The sequence below is a fragment of the Staurois parvus genome, unplaced genomic scaffold, assembly GCF_062004578.1.
Source record: "Staurois parvus isolate SC_StPar_1 unplaced genomic scaffold, SC_StPar_1.0 ptg000231l, whole genome shotgun sequence".
NCBI classification, from domain to species: domain Eukaryota; kingdom Metazoa; phylum Chordata; class Amphibia; order Anura; family Ranidae; genus Staurois; species Staurois parvus.
The window spans coordinates 1678690-1701399 of record NW_028318027.1 but is presented as its reverse complement, the minus strand read 5'-3'; positions in this window follow the sequence as shown (position 1 = coordinate 1701399).

Here is a 22710-nt window from a genome sequence, read left to right as displayed (position 1 = left end):
TACAAATCTAAATGATTTACATTTTGTAGAAAGAGTGTCTATGCCATCCATTCTCAACTTTTTCAACAAGGAGGAACCTTTGACATAACTTCCAAGTCTCAGAGAACCTCTGCTAATAATAGATAGAGCTTCAGCTCCGTGTACATTAGTGTGATGGTCAGTGGGAAGAATGTTCCTTACATTTGTGGTCAATGGAAGAAAATGCCCCCTACAGATAGCTTGAAAAGATCACTGGTGTCAGTGGCAGAAATTGCTTCTTTCTCATAAAATTATGTCACCAACAAAAACACAAACCTAAGAAATTGAAGTAAGTTGAGCACATTTTTAAACATATCAAATTAAACCCAAAAATGCCTTCTGATATCCTCCCCATTCAATTGAATTGTTTTTAATGGTTCTTCCAACATATTTATGGGATATCTAAATATCTACAGATCTGGGTTCCTTGCCTCAACACTTGGTTTGTCATTCACCCAGAACATCATGTCAGTATGATATTTTCCATTACTTGATCTACACATGGCTTGTTCTAGGTCACTGACCCACCAAGTAGTGAAGAAATGATGAGGATGTTTGGAGATGAATCTCCAGAAATAAGCTCAGACATGGAAGCTCCAATATTTCTATCCTGACAGGTCCTTTTAATCCTGCAAACTCGTTTTTTATTGATTACAGTTTATAGTCATTTATTTTTTATTTTCAATCAAGTCATTTTTAAACTAACCCCATTGGTGTACAATGCTGCCAGAAATAAGACCTAATGGTATAAAAGAACAGTAAGAACCTACAGCCATTGTGACAATGAGATTTTTTTCGTTTTTTTCATATTTCATTATCTGGTTAGTACTCACTCTTGCATTAGTTATTTTAAAATTCTAAGTTCTTCTAAAAATATAAATCTTATAAAATAAAACTAATTTTCCATTTCATTGTTAATATGGTGGAAAGTTTCATTTTAAAATTCAGTAAAGTTTCAACATTCTTGGGTTTCATCATGTTTAATTGTATCACCTATTCTCTAGAAAACCTTTTAATATGCAAATCAGCAACAACATTCTGGGTTTATTTACACAACATTTCTATTAGAAGTCAACCAATCAAAAACCTCCCTTCTCTGCCTTTCCCGCCCATCTCCCTTGTATAAAGCGGGCCTCTCCCTCCTCTAATCAGTGACTCTACTTCCAGAGATTCCGGTATACTCATCTACTACAGCCCAGCTGGAGATTTGGTGACGTTGTCCGGAGCTGATCTGCAGAGGAACCCAATACTCAAAGAAAACTGATTTGACTTCATCACAGCGGAATCTTCACCACATTAAGGTAAGGTCACTTTCATCCTTTTCTTTTTTTTCTCTCCAGGACACTATGGCCTCCAGTGCTTATTATGTGGAACGTCTTCTGGATAGAAAGGTCTCCTTCTATTCCCGAGGATTAAAGAAGATAGACTTAGAGAAGCACGTCCACATTGTGAAGAAACTTGGAGAAGGTGGATTTGGGAAAGTATTCTTGGCAAACGACAGGAAAACAGGTCAGTGAATAATTCTATCCACCATTTCAATATCCTCTATAAATATTTATGTATATGCATGTAAATACGATCTGCAACACATAGACTTTTTTTTCAAAAGCTCACTGATTTGTAGATGTACTCTAAAATATAAGCAGAAGTAAAGTAGAATTCCCATGTAACACTTTAAATGAAGAATAGCAGGAATATGGAGTAAACCTATATGGCCCAATGATAGAATTTATGACATCTTTATGAAAGGAATACATCTGGGTGCAAGAGATCTTTTTAGAATGATTTTCAAGTAAAATATCCAGAAATTACCGGCTTAAAATGTCCAGTTATTGATCTAAGGTAAATTTATTTTTTTTGCACAGGTGGAAGAATGGCATTGAAGGTCACAGAAAAAAACCGAACCACTCAGCGGTCTTTCCTCTGGGAATTCAGTATTTCGTGCTTACTTTCCATTCATCCTAACATCATCAGATGCTATGGCAACGCCTTCACCACCACCGACCACTTTGGATTTATTCAAGAATTGGCACCTTTTGGTGATCTGCTCTCCATGATTATACCAAATGTAAGTACATTAAGATTGAAGTATAGAGAATTATTTTTTCTTTGGTTTGCATAGAGTTAAGAAGAGTTACAACTCCTGTCAAGTTATTTTATGTTGTCTGTATCCTTTTGGAAAGATTTCCTTTCACTTCCTCGCCTAGAGATGCAACAGGAAGTGAGGGAAACTCTCTTATTTGACATTAGTAGAGGTGTCCATGTTGAAAGATTTTCACTTGCCTTTTGTTCTGACTACTCGTACTTGTTCTGAGCACATACAGATATACTTATGACAAAATAATCCATCCCTAGTCTAAAACTAAAAATGTTGCAGCTATACATATCATTTAATTGTTTCTGGATAAATACTCTATATTTCCAATCTCTGGATAATTAATCTGAAGTTCCCCTTTATTTTTTTAGGTGGGAATTCCAGAAGATGCAGTAAAGAGGTGTTCTGTGCAAATTTCAAGTGCCCTTGAATTCATGTCAGAAAAAGGACTGGTGCACATGGATGTGAAGCCAGAGAATGTTTTAGTCTTTGACCGGGACTGCTATTCCATCAAGCTCACAGACTTTGGCCTTGCTAAGGTCAAAGGCACAGTGATTCGAGGCAAGTGTGGCACCGCGTCCTACATGGCTCCAGAAATGTTCCAAATTGACACTTCAGTTGGCCTGGTTGTAGGTGGCAGCCTTGATGTGTGGGCGTTTGGAGTAGTCATCTGTTGTCTACTTACAGGAGAGCTTCCATGGGAGGATGCCATTCCGGACGATGAAAAATATCAAGGTTTTGTTGACTGGCAAAACAATGTCAAGAGTGAGAATCCTCCGGAAGCATTGACCAAGGTCGCCTCTGGGATACAAAGGATGATTAGTGATCTTCTGGCCATTGACCATACTAAAAGAAGTCGGACTACGGAAGTGCTGAAATACACAAAGGAAAGCTGGAAAGCAGAAAGCCCAGGTTTAGCCACAAGGCAAAAGGATGAAGATGCCATAGAAATCTATTCGTCTTTGGAATCTGATGAACCCTTGTGTGAGGCCTCCCACCAGAGCAGCAAATCCATTGTGTCAAGTTTCAGCTCCACATCTGGCCAGTTGATCATAGACACTTCTGAATCCCAGTCGGAGATGACTCCAGATCCACCCAAAGATGACATGGAAGAGGCACTAGTGATTTTTGACGATGAATTCTCTTTACACATTGGAGCAGAAATACACATTGAGTAAAGAAGAATTGGTGAGTGATGGCACATCTGAAAGAACATCACATATGGTCAACTTTCTCAGGTATGTGGCTTTCTTGAGAAAATTAAAGCATCAAAAGATCCTATATGTATTTTGTAGTAGTCAGCTCCACAATTCAAACTTTTAGGGACAAGCCACACTAGCATTTCTGATCTAAGTGTGTAGTCATTACTCTTTGTCCCACCATATTACCACTGTTGAACTGACCACATGCAGTTTGTCATTATAAATTTAATTTTCTTGTTTGCATTTCACAGATCATTTCTTTATTTTCTTCTAACAATATTTCTTTAATTTTTTTAGATGACAAGTCTGGACTATCCCCAATGGATGAACAAGACCCCTGCCTGGTACATGGGAGATGTAACTTGTACATATATAAGTAGTTACTCCTCCTTTGCACCGGGTGGTGCTCTTGATGTGTCTCTGTACAGAAAAATACAGTTTGATCCTGCCAGAAGTCCAGTGAGCTCCTAAATTCCTGTTTGAGCTAACAACACTTTTTCTGTTGCACTGAAATTTCAAGCAAATCTTTCAGCCGCCAGGTTTAGAAATACATGCCTATATGCATACATTAGTAAGTCAACCACTTAGCCATATTTCTTGCATGAATTTGGTTCATCATCTCTTCATCTTTAATCCTCAGCAAAACAACCAGACTTGTTTAGGACAGTCAGGTACATAGAATCTTTAGAATGAAAGGTCAGCAGTGACTCTGTAATGATCTCATTAGAGGTTCTCTCTCTCACTCCCTTGTTTTTCCTTCTCTCTTTTTATCCATTTTCCTCTCAACTTTCTATTCTCCTCTCCATCCTCCTTCCACTCCAATTTCCTGCTCTCTCTCTCTTTCCATTTTCTCTTCCCTTTTCTTTACCCCCCCCTTCACTCTCTCACTTTCCTCCACCCTCTCTCTCTCTTTCCATCCCTTCCAATCTTTCTCCTCTCTTTTCTCTCTTCCCCTCCTTTCTTTCACCCATCCTGTCCCCTTTCCTTTCTCTCTTTGCCTTCCCTACCCACCATTCTCGCTTCCTCTCTTTTCCATTCTTTCTTCCTCATTTCTACTCCTTCTCTCTCTCATCCTCCTCCCCTGTTCTCTCTCTCTTTCCCAATCTCTCCTCTCCTTTCCTCGGATTTTTATAATCATAGTGGTATTAACCATTAAGAGGGTCCAATTATACTGTTTTCAAATATTACATACTTTCTATACATCAGGTATTTACACAGGGCAGGCGGCTTGCCCCCCCCCCCAACTTTGTGGGGTCCCCTCATTGACTGGCCTCTCATGGTATGCCCGGATGCTCCCTCCCATTGCCTTTGTGCAGATGCATGTATCTTAAGGTATTTTAGTTGTCCAACTGGTCTGATATGTATTTTTTGCAGACCTGTGTAATAGTTGCGTTGTTGATGTTTATGGCAACTCTTGCAATGGTTGCTAATGTAAGCAGTTGTGTCCCTTCCAATACTAAGATTATCATGCAAAATTGGCAGTCCTGAGGGCCACAGTTGGACACTCCTAGTCCCAACAATGGAGGGTGGCTTCCATAAATATGTCCATTGTGATGGGAACAGTATCATCAGTCACACCTCAGCCAGGTGTTCTACCTCCTCTTTACCATATCAGTTCACAAGTCCATCACCATTATTATGGTCAGTTCTGTCCTGGGGGTAAAAGTTCTCTCTATATTTAGCAACTACATTTTGCTATGAAGCAAAACCAAAGTGTATTTTAGTGAATATCACAATCTCTATTGTATTGTTACATTTACCTAAATTGTTACATTATTTGTTTTATATTTTTCACTACATTTCAGATTTTAGGTGCTTCTTTTAGTGACCATCTCCATGCAGTAGGCCTCCTTGATGAACAACAGCTGACATGAGGGGGAAGCTACACAGCAAGTGTATTGATTGTATTCAGTCTGTTCAGACAGGTAGAACAATAATGAGAAGAGGTGAATTACAACAAATATGATAAGATGGAATCAGATTCTCCTTATAATGAGCCAATATGACTACCTTCCTGCAACCCGGTCTATTGTTATGTCATACAGTATCACCTGTAATTAATAGAATATCGCCCCTTGGCAGCTTACATTTAAATCAAACAATTCCCATCTATCTTCATAACCCGGACATACAATATAAGACGTATTACACAACCACATTGATGAAACTCTAGCTAATATATATTTCTCAGTACAAGAACTATTGATATCTACCAATGGAGATTTCACATAAACTCATATTGTAACAGTCACCCTCTTGTAGCCAGTAAAACCAGACCACACATGTAATAATGGTTTATATGCAATCTCCTTTACGATTTATAGTTTTGCCTTTGTATTCTGAAGACTCTTTAAGCACAAAATGATGTCTACTGACACATTGGACCCCTTTGGAAGGCAGCAGGGAGGGGGACTAGACCCCATAGGCAGGCAGCAGGGAGGGGGACTAGACCCCATAGGCAGGCAGCAGGGAGGGGGACTAGACCCCATAGCCAGGCAGAATGGAGGCAGATTGGACCCCATTGGCAGGCAGCATGGAGATAGACTCCAGTACAGCTCTGTGATCTCTCTTCCATAGATCTGGATCTCAATATCTGTAGTCCATCATTTGCTCTGGATGTACTAAGTTCATAATCACAAAAGAAAAAAAAAATCACAGATCACAGTTCTCAGTAGTCCAATAATAAATAAGTCTGAAATGCGATCTGATCATGTTGCACTTTTTTCTTGAACATCCTTCCATAAAGATTTTAATTTGGTATAGCTGACTTAGTTAAGTCCTTTGGATCAGCTTTCTTGACTTCCTGAAATTATACTTTATTAGTGTGAGCACAAATTATTATTATTCTACAGGATTTATATAGCGCCAGCAGTTTGCTCAGCGCTTTACAATATAACGGGAGACAATACAGCAACAATACAGTTCAATACAAGAGGGATAGGAGGCCTGGGTATCCAAAGATACTCATTCAAAGTTCTTCTTTTTGAACCTTTAAATGTTCACATTGCTCAACCATCCAACAGCAGCAAATGTTAGCCTTGTCTTTCCATCACATTTACTGAATTTTATCGATAAGCCTTAATTTCACATCCTCCTGTGTCTGGTGCCATGGGCTTCCTTCATTACTTTTATCATTTCAGTCCTTTCTTCAACTTTACCAATCGTGTCCATCAACTTCCCCATAAAGCTCAAAATTTTTAGTAGCTATTCAACAGTACACCACCACCAAATAAAAAAAAACGTATCCCACAATGTTCTAAGACTGGAATATTCCATAGAAAGGATTGAGGCACAAAATTTAGAATAACAATGGTGTCTACTTTGAATAGCCAACACCTGATAGTCAATAGACAGAGGGGACATGATGAACAATGGTGATGGGATCCTGTATGTACAGTAAGCATGGAATGAACAATAGTACAGGTGGACCCCCCAGGAAGACAATAGGAACAGTAAACATTGGCAGTGTTATGCTAATAACTACCACAAGCAATTCACCAGCCAATGTTAGGGGGGCAGTACACCTCAAAAGTCAACCTCAACTTATAATAATGTATTCTAGATGTAACAGATATTAAAAACACAATCCAACAAATACGTATCTGCTAAACTGACCACACATACACAGCTCCATACCCTAGAACGTTTTTTAGCCTTGCACAGAAAGACCAAAACTCATTTATTTAAAATAATTGGAAGTAATGAATTCATTTCCACTTTCCCAGCAATGAGAATGCTTAAAACATTAAAATCATCTCCATAAGTTTCTTCTAGTTTCACTTTCCTGCAAAATGCAATGGGGTTGATTTAGTAAAACTGGAGAGTGCAAAATCTGGTGCATCCCTGCATAGAAACCAATCAGCTTCCAGGTTTTTTTGTCAAAGCTTAACTGAACGAGCTGAAGTTAGAAGCTGATTGGCTGCCATGCAAAGTTGCACCAGATTTTTCACTCTCCAGTTTTTATAAATCAACCCCAATGCATTTAGGTGACACAAAATTTCAATAATGAAAAAACTGTTAATGCTTTTATTAAAAAAAGTCAAGCTTTTTTGCCTTATAAAAAAAAAAAAAAACATACTGAGAAAAAAATAAGTAAAAACTTTAAAAAAAAAAAACAATCTTTCTGTTCCTTCTTAATAAAAATATGTCACCAACAAAAACACAAACCCAAGAAACTGAAGTAAGTCGAGCACATTTTAAACAAATCAAATTAAACCCAAAAATTCCCTCTGCTGGTATCCTCCCCATTAAATTGAACTGTGTTTAATGGTTCTTCCAATATATTTATGGGAGATCTAAATATTGAAAAACAATTCTGTGGTGTATCCTCCCTGTTTGTTTTGGAGGGCTTCTAATACCCACTATGTTGCACTGAAACCCTCAGTTGAGTCTTCTGACAAGTGGTCACAAATTAAGTTACCCAATCGATATACTTTACTAAATTATACCACTAGAGATAATAGATCTCAGAGAGTTCATTGTCTCAGCAACCTTTCAGCACATTTTTTTGGAGCAAGAATTACAGGGTCTCCAATGGTCAAGTTATGCATTCCTGGAAGGCTGGACACCCTTATTGCATATCTAACCAAGAGGATCCTTTGAAATGGATATCTGGAAAACAAAGATTTGGATCCCATTGTCTAGATAACTACCCAGGCACTGGATAGTCTCCACCTATTGTCACACTTTAAGGCATACAGTATCACCTGTAATTAATAATAGAATATCAAACAATTCCCATCTTTCTTCAGAACTTGGACAGATAAGACAACATATTACACAACCACATCCATCAAACTCTAAATAAAATATATTTCTTGTTATCAGATTATTTACATCTGTCAATGGAGATGTCACATAAACGTAGATTGTAACTCATGGGGACCATTATGTGTAATTCCACTTTAAGCTGAACATTGTCATATACAAATCTAAATGATTTACATTTTGTAGAAAGAGTGTCTATGCCATCCATTCTCAACTTTTTCAACAAGGAGGAACCTTTGACATAACTTCCAAGTCTCAGAGAACCTCTGCTAATAATAGATAGAGCTTCATCTCCGTGTACATCAGTGTGATGGTCAGTGGGAAGAATGTTCCTTACATTTGTGGTCAATGGAAGAAAATGCCACCTACAGATAGCTGGAAAAGATCATTGGTGTCAGTGGCAGAAATTGCTTCTTTCTCATAAAATTATGTCACCAACAAAAACACAAACCTAAGAAACTAAAGTAAGTTGAGCACATTTTTAAACATATCAAATTAAACCCAAAAATTCCTTCTGATATCCTCCCCATTCAATTGAATTGTTTTTGATGGTTCTTCCAACATATTTATGGGATATCTAAATATCTACAGATCTGGGTTCCTTGCCTCAACACTTGGTTTGTCATTCACCCAGAACATCATGTCAGTATGATATTTTCCATTACTTGATCTACACATGGCTTGTTCTAGGTCATGTTGTGGACCTTTTGAATTATGTCTCAAAAACATGATTTATCAAGACATAATCCTATATAACATCAAGTCAGCATAGCCGGATGTTAAGGGTTAATTTGTCTTGGTTGGAAAGTCGAATGACCATCTAGCTAGAGAAATGTTAACGATGGGTGAAAGGATTTTTTTTTCCTCCTAGAGACAAATATACTATTTGAAGTTCTACAGGTGGTCAAACACCATTATTCAGACTTCAATAGCAGGTAAACATATACAAGGTCTGGACATGACAATAGAGGAACCAAACTGATTGTCTGAGAGCTTACCCAAACCTTGCAGAGTGTGATAAACCAACAGACCTCTGAAACTATGACAATATACTATTGTCCACCAAGGGTGAAAGTATTAATAGTTGTTTACTGTGACTCCAATACAAGAGCCAGGCAAACAGAGAGTTTTTCCCTACACATAGAAAATGTTGGTTCTAAAACAAAGAAGTTAAATTCAGGACATTTAAAGCTAAAAAAAATTGAATGTATCTAACTACAAAGATATACTACAAAAACATATTATAAAAGAGATGTTATAAAGAATAGGTTTCACACACCACCAAATATTCAGCAATGGGAACTATATATCACTAACTTGAGTATTGAGATGATGGAAAGTAAGATGTATTATAAACTAGCATTAGTTACATGTCTTATCAGGAAACAGACAGGATGGTATTTCAAGAAGGAATAACTGAATATACACCTATATTCCATGGTCCCTATTTAGAATATTATAGGTATGATCACTTATATCTGGAAAAAGACGTATATTTGATCCCTGAAATTACCTTAAGATTCCACCCGAGGTATGAGTCATCTCAAATACTCAAATTGTTCTATGATACATGACCGCCATCTGGCGGGCAGGTGAGAAATAGCTTATGTACACACATTTCTCAACTAGCCAATCAAGAAGCCTGGTGGGAAGGTATCTTAGAACAATGGATTAGTGGATATAAAAGCCCATGCACCTTTAAAAGAAAAAAAAACTCATCAAAAGAAAAGACCTCATCAAAAGAAAACCTGACTGAAGAAAGACCTGATTCTGAAGACATCTGAAGAGACCTCTCTATAACCCCTCTTCCATCCTTTCAAACTTCCAAACTTTACTAAATTGCTAAACCTCTGTCCTTACAACTTCCTACATTCTCCCACACTATTGGACTCTATCTCAATTTCCCCTGTGGTCATCATTCTGAAGGCATTCCACTGCCAGCTAAATCCACGGGAGAGTTTCCTAGTCTGAATGCCCGGTGCGGTGAGATTGTTTATTTGATTTTGCATTACCTATTTTCTCTGTTGTGTGGAATCATAGAATTACCTTAGTGTATCACAACAATATTGGGTAGTTAGATATATGTAGAGAGATCCTGTGTTACTGTTTCGAAATTGTGTGGTGTCAAATTATAATTTTTTTTATATTTCATAATTTATTGAATATTAATAATCAGAGTATAATATATCAAGGGCTAGCTTCTTGCAATCCTATGGCCACGGCTTGTAAGAATATAACCTTTGAGATACTCGAATTATTAATTATTAATAAATTTAATTAATAATCAGATCATTTAAAAATTGTGATATTGATGTAATTAGTTAGAAACCTTATTATTGTGTATTACATTGGTAGGGTATATTTTTGATTGTGTGTACCAATATTCATTTATCACCAGTCTTTTGCGTTTTGTGTTAATATATATATAATTTTTGTACATAAATAAATTTTTATATTTATCTATTATAAGGCAAATTTTGTGTGTATGGTACGAAATCATATTGGCTAAAAGAATTCAAGGTATAATAATAAGTGGTGATCAAATTATCAAGGTGTCCAAATTATTGGTTTACTAAATATTTGCCGTATTTTAACGGCTGGAAGCACTGTAATATTTCATCTAAGGGAAAGGGACACGCCCTTTATAAGTAAAATATATCCTTACATAAACCACCACAGTCACTGACCCACCAAGTAGTGAAGAAATGATGAGGATGTTTGGAGATGAATCTTTAGAAATAAGCTCAGACATGGAAGCTCCAATATTTCTATCCTGACAGGTCCTTTTAATCCTGCAAACTAGTTTTCTATTGATTACAGTTTATAGTCATTTATTTTTTATTTTTAATCAAGTCATTTTTAAAGTAACCCCATTGGTGTACAATGCTGCCAGAAATAAGACCTAATGGTATAAAAGAACAGTAAGAACCTACAGCCATTGTGACAATGAGATTTTTTTCGTTTTTTTCATATTTCATTATCTGGTTAGTACTCACTCTTGCATTAGTTATTTTAAAATTCTAAGTTCTTCTAAAAATATAAATCTTATAAAATAAAACTAATTTTCCATTTCATTGTTAATATGGTGGAAAGTTTCATTTTAAAATTCAGTAAAGTTTCAACATTCTTGGGTTTCGTCATGTTTAATTGTATCACCTATTCTCTAGAAAACCTTTTAATATGCAAATCAGCAACAACAGTCAGGGTTTGTTTACACAACATTTCTATTAGAAGTCAGCCAATCAAAAACCTCCCTTCTCTGCCTTTCCCGCCCATCTCCCTTGTATAAAGCAGGCCTCTCCCTCCTCTAATCAGTGACTCTACTTCCAGAGATTCCAGTATACTCATCTACTACAGCCCAGCTGGAGATTTGGTGACGTTGTCCGGTGTTGATCTGCAGAGGAACCCAATACTCAAAGAAAACTAATTTGACTTCATCACAGCGGAATCTTCACCACATTAAGGTAAGGTCACTTTCATCCTTTTCTTTTTTTTCTCTCCAGGACACTATGGCCTCCAGTGCTTATTATGTGGAACGTCTTCTGGATAGAAAGGTCTCCTTCTATTCCCGAGGATTAAAGAAGATAGACTTAGAGAAGCACGTCCACATTGTGAAGAAACTTGGAGAAGGTGGATTTGGGAAAGTATTTTTGGCAAACGACAGGAAAACAGGTCAGTGAATAATTCTATCCACCATTTCAATATCCTCTATAAATATTTATATATATGCATGTAAATACGATCTGCAACACATAGACTTTTTTTTCAAGAGCTCACTGATTTTAGATGTACTCTGAAAGCAGAAGTAAAGTAGAATTCCCATGTAACACTTTAAATGAAGAATATCAGGAATATGGAGTAAACCTATATGGCCCAATGATAGAATTTATGACATCTTTATGAAAGGAATACTTCAGGGTGCAAGAGATCTTATTAGAATGATTTTCAAGTAAAATATTCAGAAATTACCGGCTTAAAATGTCCAGTTATTGATCTAAGGTAAATTTTTTTTTTTTGCACAGGTGGAAGAATGGCATTGAAGGTCACAGAAAAAAACCGAACCACTCAGCGGTCTTTCCTCTGGGAATTCAGTATTTCGTGTATACTTTCAATCCATCCCAACATCATCAGATGCTATGGCAACGCCTTCACCACCACTGACCACTTTGGATTTATCCAAGAATTGGCACCTTTTGGTGATCTGCTCTCCATGATTATACCAAATGTAAGTACATTAAGATTGAAGTATAGAGAATTATATTTTCTTTGGTTTGCATAGAGTTAAGAAGAGTTACAACTCCTGTCAAGTTATTTTATGTTGTCTGTATCCTTTTGGAAAGATTTCCTTTCACTTCCTCGCCTAGAGACGCAACAGGAAGTGAGAGGAAACTCTCTTAGTTGACATTAGTAGAGGTGTCCATGTTGAAAGATTTTCACTTGCCTTTTGTTCTGACTACTCGTACTTGTTCTGAGCACATACAGACATACTTATGACAAAAGAATCCATCCCCAGTCTAAAACTAAAAATGTTGTAGCTATACATATCATTTAATTGTTTCTGGATAAATACTCTATATTTCCAATCTCTGGATAAGTAATCTGAAGTTCCCCTTTATTTTTTTTAGGTGGGAATTCCAGAAGATGCAGTAAAGAGGTGTTCTGTGCAAATTTCAAGTGCCCTTGAATTCATGTCAGAAAAAGGACTGGTGCACATGGATGTGAAGCCAGAGAATGTTTTAGTCTTTGACCGGGACTGCCATTCCATCAAGCTCACAGACTTTGGCCTTGCTAAGGTCAAAGGAACAGTGATTCGAGGCAAGTGTGGCACCGCGTCCTACATGGCTCCTGAAATGTTCCAAATTGGCACTTCAGATGGCCTGGTTGTAGGTGGCAGCCTTGATGTGTGGGCGTTTGGAGTAGTCATCTGTTGTCTACTTACAGGAGAGCTTCCATGGGAGGATGCCATTCCGGACGATGAAAAATATCAAGGTTTTGTTGACTGGCAAAACAATGTCAAGAGTGATAATCCTCCGGAAGCATTGACCAAGGTCGCCTCTGGGATACAAAGGATGATTAGTGATCTTTTGGCCATTGACCATACTAAAAGAAGTCGGACTACGGTAGTGCTGAAATACAGAAAGGAAAGCTGGAAAGCAGAAAGCCCAGGTTTAGCCACAAGGCAAAAGGATGAAGATGCCATAGAAATCTATTCATCTTTGGAATCTGATGAACCCTTGTGTGAGGCCTCCCACCAGAGCAGCAAATCCATTGTGTCAAGTTTTAGCTCCACATCTGGCCAGTTGATCATAGACACTTCTGAATCCCAGTCGGAGATGACTCCAGATCCACCCAAAGATGACATGGAAGAGGCACTAGTGATTTTTGACGATGAATTCTCTTTACACATTGGAGCAGAAATACACATTGAGTAAAGAAGAATTGGTGAGTGATGGCGCATCTGAAAGAACATCACATATGGTCAACTTTCTCAGGTATGTGGCTTTCTTGAGAAAATTAAAGCATCAAAAGATCCTATATGTATTTTGTAGTAGTCAGCTCCACAATTCAAACTTTTAGGGGCAAGCCACACTAGCATTTCTGATCTAAGTGTGTAGTCATTACTCTTTGTCCCACCATATTACCACTGTTGAACTGACCACATGCAGTTTGTCATTATAAATTTAATTTTCTTGTTTGCATTTCACAGATAATTTCTATATTTTCTTCTAACAATATTTCTTTAATTTTTTTAGATGACAAGTCTTGACTATCCCCAATGGATGAACAAGACCCCTGCCTGGTACATGGGAGATGTAACTTGTACATATATAAGTAGTTACTCCTCCTTTGCACCGGGTGGTGCTCTTGATGTGTCTCTGTACAGAAAAAGAAGTCCAGTGAGCTCCTAAATTCCTGTTTGAGCTAACAACACTTTTTCTGTTGCACTGAAATTTCAAGCAAATCTTTCAGCAAGGTTTAGAAATACATGCCTATATGCATACATTAGTAAGTCAACCACTTAGCCATATTTCTTGCATGAATTGGGTTCATCATCTCTTCATCTTTAATCCTCAGCAAACCAGCCAGACTTGTTTAGGACAGTCAGGTACATAGAATCTTTAGAATGAAAGGTCAGCAGTGACTCTGTAATGATCTCATTAGAGGTTCTCTCTCTCACTCCCTTGTTTTTCCTTCTCTCTTTTTACTCTTTTTCCTCTCAAATTTCTATTGTCCTCGCCATCCTCCTTCCACTCCAATTTCCCGCTCTCTCTCTCTTTCCATTTTCTCTTTCTCTTCCCCTCTCTTTACCCCCCTTCACTTTCTAACTTTCCTCCACCCTCTCTCTCTCTTTCCATCCCTTCCAATCTTTCTCCTCCTTTCTTTCACCCATCCTGTCCCCTTTCCTTTCTCTCTTTGCCTTCCCTACCCACCATTCTCGCTTCCTCTCTTTTCCATTCTTTCTTCCTCATTTCTACTCCTTCTCTCTCTCATCCTCCTCCCCTGTTCTCTCTCTCTTTCCCAATCTCTACCCTTCTCTCCTCTCCTTTCCTCTCCTCTCCTCGGATTTTTATAATCATAGTGGTATTAACCATTAAGAGGGTCCAATTATACTGTTTTCAAATATTACATACTTTCTATACATCAGGTATTTACACAGGGCAGGCGGCTTGCCCCCCCCCAACTTTGTGGGGATCCCCTCATTGACTGGCCTCTCATGGTATGCCCGGATGCTCCCTCCCATTGCCTTTGTGCAGATGCATGTATCTTATGGTATTTTAGTCTTCCAACTGGTCTGATATGTATACAATTGGTAATGATTATAATGTGTGCTCATCACCTTATATCTCTTCATATAGAAGTCTCCTTACAGCTCCTGAAGAAGTGATATTATCACAACACATGCTGAGCTATCACACTTACTACTATCAGAGTGTCTTCCCTTAACGTTTGCCGAGTTACAGTGTTTCTTACTGTGGGACCTACTAGAAGTACATGTATCTGCATTGATTACACATAGCTGTATGTTACAGGGGTGGTTCACACTCTGTAATCATTTTATAATTGTATGTATCATTGTATGTCTATGTATGCTTAATAAAGAGATATTCTTTTATGGACCATTGTTGTAGTGCCTATAAAGTCCTTAAGGGTCTTGTTCTTCCAATACTATTTTTATAGGACATGGCACTTTGGAGCGATGTTTATGTCCCCACAGTAACCACCCTGTGCTGGGAATTGATTTCCACATCTCAATGCTTTACAGGAACCAATCATCTCCATTTTCCTCCTGAAACTGCTGAAATCCGCTCGCATTTAGAAACTGCAGGAGGAAAATTTCATTACGCTGTGCAAAAATAATAAAAAAAAAAATTCTGATCCATTTTATCTAATCGTGGCCCTTCATTGGTTATGAAATCACTTACGTTGCCCTTGCTCTTCAAAAGGTTGAGCTCTCCTGATCTACATACTGTACAACATAATATATTTCACCAAAAATAAGATTTGTCCATTGCATTTAAATTTAAAGAGGATTCAACCATCATATTTCATCAAGATTCACTCATCAGCAGTGAAATATATAATCAATTCATGAAGTGGGAAAAAAAATTCTCATCAAATCCTATAAATCATACTTATAAGTAAACCATTACATATCCTTGTGATCAATGAAATAAAACGGTGCTCAGTGAAAAAAAAAATGTGAATTTGTGCAAGAATCCATTTCCAGAAATCCAACCAACAAAGACTTCGGGTGGGATACCAAATACCCTTGTTTTCTGTGTCTATGGGACATTCGAGACCGACTAAATCACTGGACAAAGAAGAGTTGGCAGCCGAGGGTGCTAACAGTCGGTGAAGAAAATGTCCTCCGAGAAACTTTGGTACCTTCCCATAAAGTTCTTCTACCACCTCTCCACATTAATATTGGGATTGATGAAGCAATTCATAAAATCACTTCCAAGAGATGGAGAATGCTTCAAATACTTGTTCACCAAGATTCCAGGCCTGTTGGAGTCAAAATTGAAGGAAGGTGTGTTCGTCGGACCAGACATTAGAAGGCTTATAGTTGATCAAGAGTTTGTCAATGCCATGACGGATCCTCACAAAGAAGGGTGGATTGCATTTAAAGAAGTCGTACAGAAATTTTTAGACAATAACAAAGATCCTAACTACAAAAAGATCGTCGGACGAATGCTGAAAGCATTTCAAGCTTTAGGTTGCCTGATGAGTTTGAAAGTTCATTTCCTCCAGTCCCACCTTGACTACTTTCCTGAAAATTTGGAAGCTGTGAGTGAGGAACAAGGTGAACGATTCCACCAAGACATTAAAGAGATGGAAAGGCAATACCAGGGAAAATGGAGCATTACAATGATGGCAGACTACTGTTGGATGCTTCAGAAAGACATTCCAAATGCTACTGACCAGCGTAAATGCACCAAGAGGAGCCTCACAGGGAAGAGGAATCGGGTTTAGTGTGTGTAGGTAAGATCATTTCAGTTCAAAAAAGGATTTCCATGAAAGAATTGTAATAAAACTTTAATTTTATAAGTCTATTTCCATTTATTTTGAGGTATTGCCTTATTTAACATAGTTACCTAAATTGTCAGGAAACATGATGTCCTATGACAAAATGGAGGTCATGTTCAGGTTCAGCGCACCAAAAAACATAAAGATTACATAGAATAACCAAAACAGCTCTTTAAAAATAATTTTTTGCAGACCTGTGTAATAGTTGCATTGTTGATGTTTATGGCAACTCTTGCAATGGTTGCTAATGTAGGCAGTTGTGTCCCTTCCAATACTAAGATTATCATGCAAAATTGGAATTTCTGAGGGCCACAGCTGGACACCCCTAGTCCCAACAATGGAGGGTGGCTTCCATAAACATGTCCATTGTGATGGGAACAGTATCATCAGTCACACCACAGCCAGGTGTTCTACCTCCTCTTTACCATATCAGTTCACAAGCCCATCACCATTATTATGGTCAGTTCTGTCCTGGGGGGAAAAGTTCTCTCTATATTTTGCAACTACATTTTGCTATGAAGCAAAACCAAAGTGTATTTTAGTGAATATCACAATCTCTATTGTATTGTTACATTTACCTAAATTGTTACATTATTTGTTTTATATTTTTCACTACATTTCAGGTTTTAGGTGCTTCTTTTAGTGACCATCTCCATGAAGTAGGCCTCCTTGATGAACAACAGCTGACATGAGGGGGAAGCTACACAGCAAGTGTATTGATTGTATTCAGTCTGTTCAGACAGGTAGAACAATATTGAGAAGAGGTGAAATACAACAAATATGATAAGATGGATTCAGATTCTCCGTATAATGATCCAATATGACTACCTTCCTGCAACCCGGTCTATTGTTATGTCATACAGTTTCACCTGTAATTAATAGAATATCGCCCCTTGGCAGCTTACATTTAAATCAAACAATTCCCTTCTATCTTCAGAACCCGGACATACAGTATAAGACATATTACACAACCACATTGATCAAACTCTAGCTAATATATATTTCTCAGTACAAGAACTATTGATATCTACCAATGGAGATTTCACATAAACTCATATTGTAACAGTCACCCCCTTGTAGCCAGTAAAACCAGACCACACATGTACAGGGGACATGATGAACAATGGTGATGGGATCTTGTATGTACTGTAAGCATGGAATGACCCCCCCAGGAGGACAATAGGAACAGTAAACATTGGCAGTGTTATGCTAATAACTACCACAAGCAATTCAACAGCCAATGTTAGGGGGGCAGTACACCTCAAAAGTCAACCTCAACTTATAATAATGTATTCTAGATGTAACAGATATTAAAAACACAATCCAACAAATACGTATCTGCTAAACTGACCACACATACACAGCTCCATACCCTAGAACGATTTTTAGCCTTGCACAGAAAGACCAAAACTCATCTATTTAAAATAATTGGAAGTAATGAATTCATTTCCACTTTCCCAGCAATGAGAATGCTTAAAACATTAAAATCACCTCCATAAGAGAGTTCAAAATCTGGTGCATCCCTGCATAGAAACCAATCAGCTTCCAGTTTTTTTCTTTTTGTCAAAGCTTAATTAAATGAGCTGAAGTTAGAATCTGATTGGCTACCATGCAAAGTTGCAGCAGATTTTGCACTCTCCAGTTTTAATAAATCAACCCCAATGCATTTAGGTGACACAAAATTTAAATGAAAAAACTGTTAATGCTTTTATTAAAAAAAAGTCCAGCTTTTTTGCCTTATAAAATAAAAATATCATAGTGAGAAAATATAAGAAAAAACTTTAACAAATAAAAACAATCTTTCTGTTCCTTCTTAATAAAAATATGTCACCAACAAAAACACAAACCCAAGAAACTGAAGTAAGTTGAGCACATTTTAAACAAATCAATTAAACCAAAAATTCCCACTACTGGTATCCTCCCCATTAAATTGAACTGTGTTTAATGGTTCTTCCAATATATTTATGGGAGATCTAAATATTGAAAAACAATTCTGTGGTGTATCCTCCCTGTTTGTTTTGGAGGTCTTCTAATACCCACTATGTTGCACTGAAACCCTCAGTTGAGTGTTCTGACAAGTGGTTACAAATTAAGTTACCCAATCAATATACTTTACTAAATTATACCACTAGAGATAATAGATCCCAGAGAGTTTATAGTCTTATAGTCATGAGTTGCAGGAAACAAAAATTGCTTGATTCACTCACCAACAGCAGTCAGTGTTGATGGGGGAATCCTTCCCATGGAGCTATTGTGTTCCCCTGGTGGAGATAGGTGGCATGGGGAGTCTATATTAGCTGCTAGCAATAATCACATAGAAAACCCAACAGGTTGGTTGTACTTAATTTAATCGATTAATCAACTTAGGTACATTCACCACGCCTATACATAGTTTAAATCTTGGCAGGTCTCTGCTGAACCGTCCAAAATTTGAACCTTCTATGGTGGGCTTTAGTTACAAAGCTTTCCATACTAGACATGGCAGCCATTTCCAGCAGGTGGTGCCCACAGTTTCCAAGTAATTACCTTAAAACTTTTCAGAGTTCTGCTAACAAGTTGAGAAAATAAGTGATAGAAAAATAAACGACACAAAGAAAACCAAAAAACATTTTATTTTTTTAAGTCATTAGTCTGAGACTACAATATTCAGTACACCCAAGGTGTTGGAGCACAGAAATTTACCATAACAATAAGATCTACCCTGAATGGTTTCAGCCGACACCCAACAGACAATACACAGAGGAGTGACTGAAGGCAATGGTGATGGGATTTGGTAATTACAGTAAACAAACAATAATAGAGGTGAACACCCAGACACTCAGCAGAAACAATTGACAATGACAATGGCTACCATTTCCCCCAACAACAATGTTTTGTAGTGTATACCAAAAGAACCTAAAATACTCCATACTCTGGTCCACTGACCACACACAGCTTTATACACTAGAAAGTTTTCACAATGCACAGAGAAAAAAATAAAACTATAATTTATCTGCAACATCTGTATTCACTTTATTCATTTTCTACAAAGTTCCACTTTTCCAAAAATGAGGATGCTAAAATGTGTGCATTACCAAACATCCTCCCTGCTACATTTAGCTTTAATTTCATACAAATACAACGCATTTCAATAAAACAAATCACAATAAACTAAAACAAGTTTTAAAAAAATAAAAATCTGTCAATTCATGATTTTTTACCTTAATAATAAAATAAACAAAAAAAAAATAAAATCAAACAAAATAATATTTCCTCTTCAGTTTACTATTATCCCTATTAAATTGACCGGCTTCAGTTGGTTCTTCCAATATCCTTTTCCTGAATATGGCAATCCTGCAATCTAGTAATATAGAAGGTAATTATCAAGCATGTTCTACTATCCAACCTAATGCAGAGTAGCTGCTTATTTCCTGCATTTCCTCCACATTTGGTCTATGATTCCCTATGCCTTGCTCAATAAAGTACTGGAAGTATGGGACACACTGGTGAGGCCACCTCCTTACCTTTACTATGGCACCCCAAAAACACTTCATTACCCTTAGAAAAGATAATCTGGATTTTACCAACATCAGGGGGTTTATTAACCTTTTCAGTTAAAATAATTTGGCCCCCAATGTGATCTGGACTTGTCACAATGGAGTACTCTCTATTTTCGGTTTTGTGACCTCAAAGTGAACATTTCAAGTAAAGTAGATTGTGGGGACAAAATACAACAAATACAAACCAGACATGACAATAAAGACATACATTTCACCATCTCAGGGAAAGTTCCTTCATCCCCCCAATGAACATATATGTGTATGAGCGCAGTGCTGAGTCTGAGCAGTTCCACATTACTAAAAATGACTAGTGATGAAGCCCCATAGCAGAAAAATGTATTTTGGCCTCAAACTTTTTATGTAAATCTTCTGCTTGTAAAAGATTAGTATATATCGTAAGAATCTGCAGAAGATTTTTGAAGCTTTTAGTGATGGAACATCTTTGTTAAAACCTTTAAAGAATAACTTTACTTTCAGGGTCCAATAACAGCTCAGCATTCCAGCCTTTGTCAGTTCATATATATTGCCCACTTTATAGTCTCAGGTGGGTGGAGTTCTATGTTGATTTTAGATTGTATATTTATGATTTATATATGGATGCATGTTTATATTTCATTTATTTAGACAGATATTTTATACATAAACTTTTCATGGTTAAATTGGGTCAATGTGATATTTTGCATTTTTGTAAATTTATGTTGAGCAATTTAATAAAAATATATTATTGAAAGAATATTAAGACATTTTATACATTGTCTCTATAAATCTTAGCATCTAGAAACTGTTTCCTTGGTTAATTAAATCATTTAAAATTAGTTTCAGAGTAATTTTCCCGCCCTCATCACACTGGCACAGCATAAACAATCCCCATTCATATGGACCTACCTGCTCCACCCTTCAGGAGCCCATTCCAAAGTCACCAATCATATGTTAATGAGCAGCTCCTGTGTGTTGGCCAATCAGAATCTCCCATCAATTAACAAATTCCATTTTCTCCTCACATATATACCAGACCTCCACTCCTTACTTTCAGTGACCCTCATTTTGCTTGTAGCAAAAAGTGATTTATATTCTACATTGCTTCCCACCAGAATTGCTTTTCAGAAGACCGCATAGATTTCCTCCGTGAAGACCGACTTGGAGACCATCTATACCTTCATTTTCCAAAGTAAGTCATAGAACTTCATAGTTTTATAATCCTCAGTTTTATCCTTAGCTAGCATTTTTCTCTACTATTAAGAGATGTACTTAGCAGAAATTGAAATAGTAAAAATGTAGAATGTTCTCTATTTTTTCACTGACCTGTTATTTATTGTCAGACAAATAGGCCTTTTATTTTAGAGATTGATATATTGATTAAAAATCCACATGATATTGTGATCATTTATTTTTAAAATATATTCATCATTAAGATTTACAATCAGATATTCATTCTTCATGTACACTTGAAATAGTTAAAAAAAAAACAATTACACCTCAGGTTGTCTGTTAGATGGTAGATTAGCAGTTGCTTGTTAAACACAATTCAAAATCAAGTTTTTTTACCGAGTTCAAAATTGCCATTTCTCTAATTTTGCCATTCCTGTAATTTTGCCATTCTTGTCTATCTTTTTCATACATGCAAGTGTTTTCCTAATTCTCTCTTTCATCATATTTTACAATGACAGCCTAACAATACAGATTTCTTAGCAGAAGGTTAAATTGCCCTACAAAAGGGATTCAATGATTGTCTTTGGTTAGAGATCCATAGATCGATGGAATATCCACATTATCCTGCAATATGTAATTTCTACAATCTACCCAACCTCATGCATTACATTCAGATGTTCTTTCTTCATGTATCCTTGAAATAAAATGAAACCCTTCCATCCTAGGTTGTCTGGTAGGTTGTAGATTAGCAATTGCATGCTAAACAATTCAGTACCAGAAGATTTTTTATTTCCCTAAGTTTCATATATTGTCATTCCTGTCTGTCTTTTTGTACACGCCATTGTTTTCCTATATTTCTCATTCATCATATTTTACAATGACAACCCAGCAATACAAATGTCGTAGCAAAAAGATTAAATAAAAAAATGTTTTAATGTTCTCTGAATTTAGAATATTTTCTCTTTATTTCCCTTGCCTGTTATTACCCTACAAGAAGGATTAAATGATTGCCTTTTGTTGAGTGATCCATAGATTGATGGAATATCCACATTGTTTTGCAATATTTTATTTTTACAATCTACCCAACCTCATGCATTACATTCCGATGTTCTTTCTTCATCTTCCCTTAAATTAAATGAAACCGTTCCATCCGAGGTTGTCTGAGAGATTGTAGATTAGTAGTTGTGTGTTAAACAACAATTCACCATCAAAAGTTTTTTCACCATTCCTGTCTGTCTTTTTGTACATGCAACTTTGTTTCCCCCCTAATTTTCTTTGCTTTTCCAAATTTTCCAATAAGAACCTGTTTTAGCAGTAAGTTAAATAGACAAACGTTTTTATGTTCCCTCAATTAGATTTTTTTCTCTTTTATTTAATTTGCCTGTTATTGCCCTACAAGTATGAATACATT